The sequence below is a fragment of the Ascaphus truei genome, chromosome 5 (genome assembly GCF_040206685.1).
Source record: "Ascaphus truei isolate aAscTru1 chromosome 5, aAscTru1.hap1, whole genome shotgun sequence".
In the NCBI taxonomy this organism is placed as follows: domain Eukaryota; kingdom Metazoa; phylum Chordata; class Amphibia; order Anura; family Ascaphidae; genus Ascaphus; species Ascaphus truei.
This window is the reverse complement of record NC_134487.1, coordinates 27,769,649-27,778,309: the sequence shown is the minus strand read 5'-3', so window position 1 is coordinate 27,778,309 and position 8,661 is coordinate 27,769,649.

The following is an 8,661-nucleotide window of genomic DNA, read 5'->3' as shown; positions in this document are numbered from 1 at the left end:
TGGAGCCCAGATGTTTGAAGGGAAACCCCCATTGGAGTTGCCGACCATCGGATGAGCAGTTCCCGCTGAGAGAAGCAAGCATCAGACCTCCATGCCAGCAGTCGACGAGTGGTAACCAGTGTTACATACACTAAATGCACTTTTTTACCTATATGATGTACGCAGAATAATTACCCTTTATTTTAATACACATTTGTATTTACTTGCTTCACTATTTGGCGTTGTGCGCTGTTTCTTTTGTCTCCATCTCTTTAGTGTGTTGGGGGGTGCTGAGCCACCCCCTGTGTTTACAGCAGGAGACGCCCATATCAGCTATTACACGGTTATGTAATATTTTTTTCATTTTTTTCACTGTGGTTTTTGTGGTTTTATGTGCCACGAATTTGAAAGGGTTTCAGTCAATGCACTGTATCACTTATATTTTAAGGGTTAAATAGTAGCGCACAGTATTATTTTTGTTTTTTCACAGCAATCAAGGGGAACCGGAAGCACTGGAGCAGCTAATCCAACAACAGGAACCACGCCCTGGTCTTCTTTCTTCATAGGAGGTCTTTCCTCCTCGGCATCACGCCAGAAAATGAGATGACATAGGCTTTTAAAGGCCTATGACGTCACATTTTTGTCATATGGTTCTCACGGCCCTAATTGGGCCGTGAAAACCATGTGTTTTGGCCGACAAAAAAAAATGATGACGTCATTTAAAGGCAATGAAAGCACAGCCAATCAGAATTGGCTATGCTTCAATTGCCTTTAAGATGACGTCATGAACTGAAAGATGGCCGGCCTCACATGGTACGGTAGCCAATCAGAGCGTGGGAACTTCATCCCAGCTCTGATTGGCTCAAGTAGACCATGTGACAGAGGCTTTGGGGAGAACGGATGTGACGTTCTTGAAAACCTGTCACATGGTACTTGAGCCAATCAGAGTTGGGATGTATTTCCCACGCTCTGATTGACTACCGTACCATGTGAGGCCGGCCATCTTTCAGTTCATGACGTCATCTTAAAGGCAATTGAAGCACAGCCAATTCTGATTGGCTGTGCTTTCATTGCCTTTAAATGACGTCATCATTTTTTTTTCCGGCCAAAACACATGGTTTTCACGGCCCAATCAGGGCCGTGAGAACCATATGACGAAAATGTGACGTCATAGGCCTTTAAAAGCCTATGTCATCGGGGGCGCATGCGCGGCTGGCTGGTGATGGACGCTTAGTCAATCAGCTCCACCAACCGCCGGCATAATAAAGATAATAAATAAGACTAAAACCGACTTCGGATAAAAGCAAAAAGGCAATACGTGAACGTAAATACACCCCGATCCGGCAAATCAGCCCTAGACCCTGATGGCGGCAACGAGGCAGAAAGCCCGACGCAAGTCGGATGTCAGGGCCTACTTCACGGGACAAAGTAAGGCAGGGGCCGCGGAGATGTCAGCGGTGTCGGATTCCGATTCCGCCCAGGATGCTGAGGGATCAAGAGCAGCGGCAGAACAATCTAAAATTATTAAAAAGGAAATCTCCAGGCTCTTGATGGATCTGAAATCCTTTTTCAGGGGGGAGGTGGAGGGGCTCCGGCATGATCTTATGCAGATCGGGACCAGAACCAACGACTTGGAGGAGCGCATGGAAGCTAGCGCTAATACACAGCAGGAAACAAACACCCGTATACAAGCCCTAGAACAGAGGGTGATGGAATTGGAGGCCCGCCAGGAAGACGGAGAAAATAGGGATAGGAGGAACAATTTGAGAGTCAGGGGGATCCTGGAGGAGATCTTGGACCCGGAGGCGCTGCTGACACGCTGGATGGCCTCCATCCTGCCGGATAAGCCGGAATCTGACTTCAGGATGGACAGGTGCCATAGAGCCCTGCGCTCTAAGCCACTGGCCTCAAATCCCCCTAGGGACGTGATCCTCCGCCTCCACTACTTCTCCGTAAAGGAGGAGGTGGGAAGGATAGCCCGGGCCACCCCCCATATCACCTTTGAGGGGGTCACCCTCACGGTATATCAAGACCTGTCTCCCCTCACTCTGGCTCGGCGAAGAGCTGTAGGCCATGTTACACGGGCACTCAGAGACAGTGAAATAAGATACCGCTGGGCTTTGCCCTGGTGGCCACGAAAAATGGAAGACCCCATGTTCTCAAACATCCTTCGGAGGGGGCATCCTTCCTGAAAAAGCTTGGAGTGCAGGGAAATGTGGCTAACACCACAGAGGGGGCCCCACAAGGTCCCAATGCGGACTCCCCGCCAAGACGTCAGGGTCCCTCTCCCCCGAAGGATAAGAGCCTAAACAGAAAAGATGGGAGCGGGAAAAGCCCTTAAAACAAGGAAGGGAATAAAGCCAGCACAGTTTTGTTACGCTTGTTGCGTTTTTTCTTTCCAACCAGTTAATACCCTTCAAGTCTGCCAAAATGTTACCCCAAGGACTACTACGGCCGGAGAGGGAGAACAAGGCCAGAAGGCCTCAAATGGCGGCCGTTAATCTCAGCAGGCACAGATCTGGAGGAACCAAGATGGCGTTTCCTTACCTATTTGAGCGGGAAGGTGGGGATGAAGCGCGAAAACTTCCATGGCGGCGCAGCTCTTGGCGGGATGGAATGCTCCGGCAGCGGGACCCGCCCAGGGAGCTGCCCCCGGACCAGCCCTCTCTCCTCGGAGGCCCGCCTGTGAATGAGAATGGCACGCCCAGCTCGGTGACGTCAAAGCGTTGGATCTCGCGAGAGCGCTGGAAGGGAAGGCATCGGAGTGCCGGGATGGAGTCGCAGTGACGTCAGGAGGACGTCGACGACCCGGATATGCTGCGGGGCTCCTCGGCGGAGGAACGCGAGATCCGCCGCCGGGGAGAAGCTCCGATACAAGAGGGACAAAGAGACAAAGGGGTCTTGAGCGATGGTGGGGGGCAGGGGAGTGGAGGTCTCGAGGGCGGACGGGGGGGTCCCAAGGGGGAGGGGGGGAAGGAAAGTAAGAGGCGGGCGGTATGAAAGAAGGCAGATTCCACCCGATAGCATGGAGCCACAGAGGGACGCTAAGGGCCACAGAGTCCACTAAAAAGGATTAAGTCCCAGCGTTAACAGGCGGCCAAGGTAAAAATTATCCCCGGGGGAGCAGCGAGGGATAGGTAGGGCACAAGAGTCTGCAGGTGGGGATAGCAGAAACGGAGGAAGGACAGAATTGAAGGGTTAAAGTAGTTCAGAGTTTCGGGAAGTAGTATAGAGAATGTCGAGGGGGAGAGAGTAGAGTATAGAGGTTAATTAGGGTTTACACTAGGTTTGGGGAAAGGGGATTTTGGGGAAAAAAAAAAAACACAAAAAAATTGCCCAAACACGACAGTAGTTCAGAGTTTAGAGGTTAGGTTTTAGTTTAGCATAACTGCCGGCGAGGGGGGGGAGTACCCACCACTCTGCCTGCAGGCATGTGCATCCAATCCAGGAGATGGGATAAAACCCACCTTCCTGGCAAAGACCCGGTTGTCCGTGGCTGGTCTCAAGAGCCACGGAGGTGGACCAAGTGGGTGAGAGGTCCAGGAAGAAAAGATCACAGCCGGGCATTGAACCCGAGGTCTATTAGGACCAATACGGTTCTTGTTATTTCTATATGTGATGTATATATGTTATTTTCCCTCATGTTTTCTCCCCTCCCCATCCCAGCCCCAACAGGCGTCAGACGGAATCCGTTCGGGAAGGGCAAGCACCACGGCTCGCAAGCCCATCAGGAGCCCCAGGACAGGGGTAAGAGTAATTACGCCTATACACCCTATCTGCACACACAACTTATCTCAATATGGCGGTAACCTTTATATCACAAAACGCCAAAGGGCTTAATAGTCCGCACAAGTGGAGAGTCGCCTTCGCGGAGTTCAGGAGGAGAGGGGCTGAGGTGGTCTTTCTTCAGGAGACACACTTCAGTTCTAGACACAGCCCTAAATTTATAGACTCACACTTCCGTCAGTTTTTCTTAGCTTCAAGGGAGGAAAAAAAGAGAGGGGTAGCTATATTAATAAACAATAACACCCAATTCCAGGTCGAGAAGATCAAAAGGGACCGCGGGGGCAGGTATATCGTGCTGATAGGGCTCCTCAAACAGACCAGAATTACATTGGCATGTATATACGCGCCTAGTGAAGGACAAACAGATTTCTTTAACGCTTTCTTTCAAAAGCTGCAACAGTAGGCCGAGGGTCATATTGTATTGGGAGGGGACTTTAACACGGTACCCTAAGGTCGATCGCACAACATCCCAACAGTCTAGAAGGCAAGTAGGTAACACCGCACTTCTGAGGGGACTAAGACAAACTGGCCTAGTAGATATTTGGAGAGAGCAGCACCAAGGTGAACGCAGCTACTCCTTTTATTCCCATCCCCATGACAGTTACAGTAGGATTGACTACTTCTTTGTATCGGGCAGAATGGTCCCACAAATCTCCGACACAAACATACATGATATTACATGGTCGGACCATGCATCGATTGAGCTAAGATGCACTCAAATTGGATTTGTCAGGCCGGGAGCAAATTGGAAGCTAAACGAATCAATAATTAAAATCCCGGAAATACAAAAAAAAGTCAAAACCGAGATATCAGCCTACTTCAGGATAAATAGTGGCAGTGTGGATTCCCATTCTCTGTTATGGGAGGCTCATAAAGCCATGATCCGTGGGGTCTTAATCAGCATAGCTTCAAGTAGAAAAAAGAAAAAGGAAGCCAAATTAACTCACCTTTATAAAAGGTTACATGAGCTCTCTACACTACATAACCGGACAGGTAGAGAGGATACCCTGAAGGAGTTGAAGGATGTTAGGATTGAACTGAACCTCCTCCTTACCTCCAGGGCCGAGAAAGACATGAGTTGGACTCAGAGGAAGTTTTATAAGAAAGCTAACAAACCGGACACTATGCTGGCTACCAGACTCCGAAACCGGAAACCAAATTTTAATATTCAGTCTATCAAAACAAGTGGGGGCCAGTGTTCCTCAAACCCTAAAGTGATAGTGGGGGAGTTCGCGAAATTTTACGCACAGCTATACAATGGGGAGAAGGTGGTCCACAATGCGAGGACAAGTAGTAAGCTACGGAAATTCCTGGCAGACGCGGCTTTGCCACAATTGACCAGATTGGAGCGAGAGGCACTACAGAGCGACTTTACGAGGGAGGAATTGGAGGCGGTAGTAAAAAACCTAAAAGCGTCAAAAGCCCCGGGCCCGGATGGGTTCTCCAATCTGTACTATAAAAAATTTATTGGAGTTCTGGCTCCTCACATGCTCCAGTTATTCAATGGAGTGCTAGCAGGAGAGCCCTTTCCGGGACAGATGCTCCAGGCGTCAATTTCAGTAATTCATAAAGAGGACAAAGATCCCACTAGCTGCCAGAGTTACAGGCCAATCTCATTAATAAATACAGATGTTAAAATCTATTCTAAATTACTGGCCAATAGATTAAATATAATCCTGCCGAGGCTTATCCACCCGGATCAAGTTGGCTTCATAAGAAATAGACAAGCGGCCGACAACACTAGAAGGATTGTTGATATCATAGACTTTATAGGAGCCAAGGAGATCCGAAGTGTGGCCCTAAGCCTAGATGCGGAAAAGGCCTTTGACAGGATTGATTGGCCATACCTGGATTCCACGCTTGGAGCATTTGGGTTTGGGGGTATATTCCAACAGGCAGTCAAGGCTTTGTACACGGCACCAACAGCTAGGGTGGTCCACCAAGGATACCCATCAGATCCTTTTCCAATTAAAAGCGGCACGAGGCAGGGGTGTCCGCTCTCGCCCCTGCTCTTCGCCCTATGCATCGAGCCACTTGCAGCACAAATTCGGAACAACGCTGATATCTCTGGGGTGCAAATCCACTCACAGGAGCACAAAGTGGCTTTGTACGCAGATGACATCATTCTAACCCTTACTAAGCCGCTCGTCTCGCTACCCAATCTGTTCGAGCTTCTACTGCACCGACACACTTTATTCGAGCAAATACCCGGTATGTACCTGGCAGATACCTGGAATGCGCCACTCCTGACCTCTGACAAGCCCCGTTGCATTTGCCTTCCCAGCCTGGGTTCATGCCTGGCTGATGGGCGGCTGATCTGTTAAATGATAATGATTAGGATTTAATAGGCTGCAATGCTTCGCGTGTCTACCAGATGGCATAAATTCATGAATTGTAATGCAGTTTATATATATATACTGTGCAGTATTGCAGCCAGAGGGAATAAAATGCTTCAATCCCTGCTTGGAAAATAACTCAATGCACTCGGGCAGAAAACAGTCACAAACCTCAATACACCCGGGTATACCCGAATTCGTGGGACTAGCCAAGCTCGAATAAAGTGTGTCGCCAGTGTAGAGCGGTTTGCCCAGATCTCAGGCTTTAAAATAAATCAATCCAAATCAGAGGCCTTAAGCCTCAACATGCCAAGAGAGATGGAGAAGCTGATAGAACTCAATTTCGGGTTTAGATGGCGTCCTTCCTCCATGAAGTACCTAGGAGTGCAGATTACAAAACAGATAAGCTCCTTATATTCGGCTAACTATCCCAAACTGCTGAGGACTCTAAAAAAAGAGCTGCAGGATTGGAAGGCATATGGTATTTCCTGGTTAGGGAGGATCTATAGCGTCAAGATGAACGTCCTTCCCCGGATTCTATATCTGTTTCAAACTCTCCCGATTCCCGTGGTAAGAGCAGACATTACAGGGCTTCAAAAATCAATATCTCAATTTATTTGGAATGGTAGAAAACCACGGATTAAAGTAAAAACGATGCAGAAAGCTAATGAAGCTGGTGGCCTAGCGGTTCCGAGTGTTATATCCTACTACAAAGCGGCACAATTGTGCCAAATTACGCAGTGGCACGGAGATCCTGGGCTGAGGCGGTGGGTGGCGCTGGAGAGGGAGGTGTGCGCCCCGCTGGAGCTCAGGGACCTGATCTGGTACCCGAGGAAACGGGTGAGGGATATTCTCATTCCACTGACCTCTGTACTCAACTCACTCTCGGTCTGGGAGGCTTCCAAAGATAACAGCTCATTAACCTCCAAACATACTCTGATGGCACCTTTATATGGAAACCCGGACTTTGCTCCTGGTCTGACAGATAAGAGCTTCCCGCTCTGGCGTAAATTGGGGGTTAGACGGTTGAAGGACCTGGAGGTTAAAGGAAAGATCAAATCCTTCAAATCATTACAGTCGGAAACAGGCATTCCTAACACGGATTTTATGAAATACCTCCAGGTCAGGGCATATTATAAAGCACACCCGGTGAGACCACCGCTGACGAATTTTGAGAAGCTCTGTGTGCGCGGGACAGGCACACGGGGACTGATCTCTGCCTTGTACAGAGAGGTGGTAAATACTGACACAGACAGGACAGTCAAACCCCGTTTTATGGTTCAATGGGAAGAGGATCTCCAGGGCCAACTAGAGGACGAGGACTGGGCCGCGGTATTTAAGGCCGCGGCCACTAGCTCCATCTGCACAACATTGAAGGAGAACTCATATAAAGTATTACTACGTTGGTATCTCACCCCAGTTAGATTAGCTAAATTCAATCGGGGATCTTCCCCGCTCTGCCCCAGGCAGTGCGGGGAACAAGGGGATCTGGTTCACATGCTGTGGTCTTGCCCGAAAATAGTGCCGATCTGGACCCAGATCCGAGATTGACTGCAGAGGATCTTCTTAGGGCTCCAAATTCAGCTGGACCCGTGGCTATTTTTATTAGGTAAACCTACGAATGAGGTATCTCGGTCGGGTAACAAGCTGATAGCACACTTTGCTACCGCTATGAGGTGTGAGACCGCAGCATTGTGGAATCAGAATGCGATTCCTTCTATAGACAAAATCAGGAACAGAATTTGGTTCATTTGCCGAATGGAGAAGTTGACGAGTTTAGTCAACGATTCGGCCGATAAATTCGAAAAAGTCTGGTCACTGTGGTTGGCCCAGACCGATATTCAGGGGATGAATGAGGCCACAATATGGCTTTGATAGATGGAAGTGGGTTCTCCTTGGATGCTGGGCGGGGAGTTGCACGGGACGTTCGGACAGCAGGGATCCCCCAGGGTTGTAGTATTATCCCAACGGGAACGAAGTCGGAAAGCGGATGCGGAGTTGGCTCAGGGCTCTCTACGAGGTGGTCAAAAGCAGGGTGATAGCAGTGGCGGCTCAGGTCATCGGATCATCAAATGGTGTGAGTCTCGGCTACGCCTCTCCCTCCCTACCCCCCCTCCTTCCCCCCCCCCTATCTCTCTGTAGATGTTGTATGTCTGTCATTGTCTTGTCCTGTGGGTCTCCCCAACGTGCGTCCGTCATTTGAAGTTTGTCCTTGCAAGTTAAGTGTATACATGGAATAATTATCAACGTAATGTAACCAAATGGTTGTATGCACTAAAACCAATAAAAACAAAGTTGAAAAAAAAAAAAAAAAGCCTATGTCATCTCATGTTCAGGCTTGACGCCGAGGAGGAAAGACCTCCTATGAAGAAAGAAGGCCAGGGCGTGGCGGATGAAGATAAGAAGACGCCGGAAAAAGAAAGAAGACCCCAGAAGAAGACAGAGAAGATGGATTACAAATAGAAAAAAGAAGATAAAGACACTTGTGGATTGTAATGGATTTTTTATTTTATGGTTACCTGGTTCCTGTTGTTGGATTAGCTGTTCCAGTGCTTCCGGT